Genomic DNA, 4583 nt, shown 5'->3' with positions numbered 1-4583 from the left:
ATACTGGGTCCTCATTTCACCTACCTTAGAAAGGATGGAAGGCTGAGTCAACCTTGAGCCTTGGCGAGATTCGAACCTGCAGTAATTGCAGGCAGCTGGTCTTAATAACCAGCTTAATAACAGGGTGCCTTAGACCACTGTACTACCAAGGCTCTAAATTGAATAAAGAAAGAAATAATTGTTACAGTAATCACACCAATGATTATACTAACCATTTAACTAACATTTGACTTGAGGGCCAGGTTTAGTCATAATATCATGAATATAGGAAAAGCTATATTCGTTATAGTTTTTAGGAGAGGAAACATTCTTGATTTCTGAACTTTCACACCATCTTGGGTGAGATATCGAAGATAAAATACTTGTAATGTTGTGAGACTTTGAACATATGTGTATGTGTGCCTGTGTGTGCCTGTTCCATAGCACCCAGTGATGCATGATGTCTGAAAAGACTGCCTGTCACCGAGATGATTGTCTGCCAAGTCCTGTTATGAACCTCATGATGGTGGTGGTGGGGAACTATTTTTGGCCAATGAGAGAGATTCTGGGAGAGATCTCAGAATGCTAGGTGTGTACAAGAATATATACTCCCAAGAGGATCACCCAAAGTCATAATATCATCCCAATTGCCCAACTAAGGCAAGCAGTCACTTATATTGGGCAATATAAGAAGATGCTGGAGGGGGATGATCACTTGAATGATACTGGCAAAGGCATAATTTCATCCGGTGCATGAGAAGTGAATGGTAAACAACTCCTGTATCTTATCAAGATAGCCACATGGATAGACAGAATTAAATGATTGATGATACAGTGGCTGGATCCAGATGATGGATCTCTCACATCAGGTGGCATTTAATATATCACCAAGAAAGAGGTGATGATCTTTTGGAATATTAATAATGTTTATGACATGGCTAGATTAAAGATTTTAGGACAGCTAGTTTTTTATTGTTTATTTTTATTATAAAACATATGTAATACATTATTATTAGGTACAATAGTATTTATGATATACAGTATTTCCTTGAGATTAACAGTTTACTGCAGTATTGCTCAATTTTGGCAACTTTAACATCCATTTAATATAATAGTTATTCAAGTCTAACCTCTGATCAGGGGTGGGTTCTACAATTTTTTACTACCGGTTCTGCAGGCGTAGCTTATTTTGTGGGCGTGGCTTGCTGGTCATGTGACAATTCTTTAGGATTTAGCAGAGGTATTGGTCTACCAGGCTTTTAACTGCTTGCAGAGCTGTACCTGTCTACTCATGTATTTTTGCAGGCACTGGTCTACCCATTTATTTTTGCAGGCATCTGTCTACTCATTTGTTTTTACAGGCATCAGTCTACTCATTTGTTTTTGCAGGCATCAGTCTACTCATTTGTTTTTGGAGGCACCAGTCTACCACTACACTGCCTTTTACCACTGATCAGCTGTAGGGCGGCCCTTTGAAGTCTCACGGCAAGAGTTTAAACAGTTTTTCCTTATAGCCCATCAGCTGGGACTCAGGAGGCAGCAATAGATTGGGGATGGGGCCAAATAAAAGTTAGAATAATGTGGTGGGGGTGGCGGGATGGTAGGGACAGAACCGGTTCGGTGACATATCGTCACCACTACAGGCTCGGCGGAACCGGGAGGAACTGGGAGGAACCCACCACTGCCTCTGATGCAGAAGAAGAAGTGGTTGACCAGTTTTATGGTCAACTTCAATCTGACAGAGTATGCAAGCAATATTGGAATGCCAAAGATGAAAATGATCAGGAGGAAAATCTTGTTTCCTTCTAGGAAACAGAAACTAGTAGAAAAATCTGTTGGTTTCTATCAATCTAATGGTTTTTTCATTGTCAACGCAGCTATCAAACAGCTAAACTGATACAGAAATTGATGAGATATCTGTAAAAATATAGCAAACAACAGAAGAAAAATATGTAAAGTTCTAATCAAACTATCAACAAATCTAGAGAAAGACACAGTGGCCAAAGATTGGAAGAAATCAGAATTCTAACAAATTCCTCAGAAAATTTCATTGTCCTCGTGTGAAACCGATACACAGAATAGCAATAGCAATAGCACTTAGATTTATATACCGCTTCATAGTGCTTTTATAGCCCTCTCTAAGCGGTTTACAGAGTCAGCATATAGCCCCCAACAATCTGGGTCCTCAGTAGGAAACCACATTCATGATGGAACCTGGTGAAAAAACTGGCTTCAAATCAGTAACGAAATGAGACAACACTATCTTCTGTCTGTCTCCATATTTATATGTTAAATATAAAGAATATCAAACTAATGACAAAAGATATAGCAACCAGTCTCAGAACTGAAATTACAGTATTCAAGTGGCCAATAGTTTCTGCCTTTTAGGATTGTAGCAATGTTAAAGGAACCAGCAATAAGAAATACATCACCATCGATAGACAATAAATCAAACAGATCATAGAACAAATCAATCCATAGTTCTCATTCAAGGCCCAAATAACCAGGTTCAAATTATATTTTGCAGACACTATACTCTTGAGAAGTGTATAATGCTGGAAAAGGTGGCAAGAAAGAGAAGAAAAGAATAACCAGCATCAGGGTAGATGGAGTGGCAATGAATGTACAGTTGGAAGATTAATGGGCAATGCTGGGGATAGATTATCCTGGAGAAGATCTGTCTTTGTTGTTGCTAAGAAGTGACATGGACCTAAGGACCATAAACTATCAATCAAATCAATCTAGCTGACATAAGACAATTGCCAATATATATCAGTGCCAGATACTAATAGTGTATCACACACGGTCATGCAGTACCTATCATCATGATAGCCTTTGAGAAATGGTCATCATTAAACAGTAATAAATATATATACTTGTTCTTTGTACTTTCAGTTAGATAGTCAGAACAAGAATGTTTCAAAGCCTGGTATCTAATTTCATAAATCAGACTTCGACACATTTCAAAAAACACCATCAAATTAATTTTATACAGAAAATGAAATTCCAAAAAGTGAATGGCGCCTACGCATGTATATACATATTTATATACACACATCTCTGCAATTTATTATGTCTCAATAGTGAATGATATATTCATATATTAAGGAAAGAAAACTACAAACATAAAGAAGAAAGCTCTAATTCATTCTGCAATCCAAAATAATTTACAAGGTAATACATTTCATTAATACAGTGAGATTTATTCCTGAGTAATCCTGCAGAAGACAATGCAGTTTGAATATTGCTATACCTGGGTGCATACAAAATGGCTTATTTTCAGAGGCTCTTTAGATCTCATGAAGAAATGCCATTCCATTTCATCATAACTTATAAATAGCTTTTGAAGGAAACACAAGTGCTTAACAATATTCTCCATCTTACAGCAAATCCTGTCATTTGATTAGCTAATTCAGTAATTTCAATAGAAATCTCGTCCTTAGAAAACAGTAGCTTTTAATAGATCCACATGGGGAAAAGCATTTTTGTATCATTAGTGTAGGTTTCCTATCTATTCTCTATTGAAGATGGATGGAAAATGACTGTCAGAATAATTAGCTATTCTGCAAGTCAAGCTGCAGTGCTAACTTATTATCTTGACATTGATGATTAGCATTCAAAGTGAGGCTATTTCACAAAAGAGCAAATTTAACTGAAGGAACAATGCAAAAATAAAGCATGTATTATTGAAAGAATGAAATCAGTCATAGGTGAGGAAATACTGAGGAAATCCATTGTAACTATTTAGGGTTTTGTTTTTTTTTTAATTCTTTTAAGCCTATTATTTCAAATTTCAGGTAGTTTCTGTGCCAAACATTTCTCCTTCTAATTGTTCTCATTTAACTTGATGAAAAGTTTAAACAATAGCAAAATGTTCATGAATAAAGTGACAAGTTCTTATGTTTAATTAAGGGGTGCATGAAAGAAGTGCTTTATAGTCCTATGGCTCATTTCCTAGATCAGGAGTTCCCAATCTTGGCAACTTTAAGCCACGTGGACTTCAGCTCCCATAATTCCCCAGCCAGCATGACTGGCTGAGAAATTCTGGAAGTTAAAGTCCATGTATAACCTCCTGGCTTCCCATCCTTTGATTGAATCAGGGGTGAAATGCTCCCAGATCAGACTGGATCACCCAATCTGGTAGTGATTTTTCCCTGTGATTCGGCAATCCGGTAGTGATCGCTGCCCGGTTGTCATTACTTCCTGGTTTTAACCAGGAAGTAGTGTTTTTTACCTTCTGCACATGCACAGAAGGTGTGTGCGCGCATGTGACACATGCGGCACATGCGCTTCCGAACCAGTAAGGAAGGTAAGTAGATTTCACCCCTGGGTTGAATCCCAAGTAAAACTTCATGAGGGAATTTTTCCTACCATCTTTCTTTGGCTTCAGGGATTGTTGAGCTATTCACACCTAAATGTTAATATTTTCCCAATCACATTAACACTGTTACCAATTTTGAGTATTCTTACAGAATATCATATTCGCTTTACATTGATTTTTTTTCTTCCCATTATTGTTTATAGCATTTTAATTCCATTCTTCAATTTATATTAGCATTCTTAAAGAATATAAAAATCTCTGAAATATTCTTTTTTTTCCATGG

This window comes from Pantherophis guttatus, chromosome 2 (assembly GCF_059756535.1).
Source record: "Pantherophis guttatus breed Tessera chromosome 2, ASM5975653v1, whole genome shotgun sequence".
NCBI classification, from domain to species: domain Eukaryota; kingdom Metazoa; phylum Chordata; class Lepidosauria; order Squamata; family Colubridae; genus Pantherophis; species Pantherophis guttatus.
The sequence above is the reverse complement of the archived record's forward strand: the minus strand, read 5'-3'. Positions refer to the sequence as shown.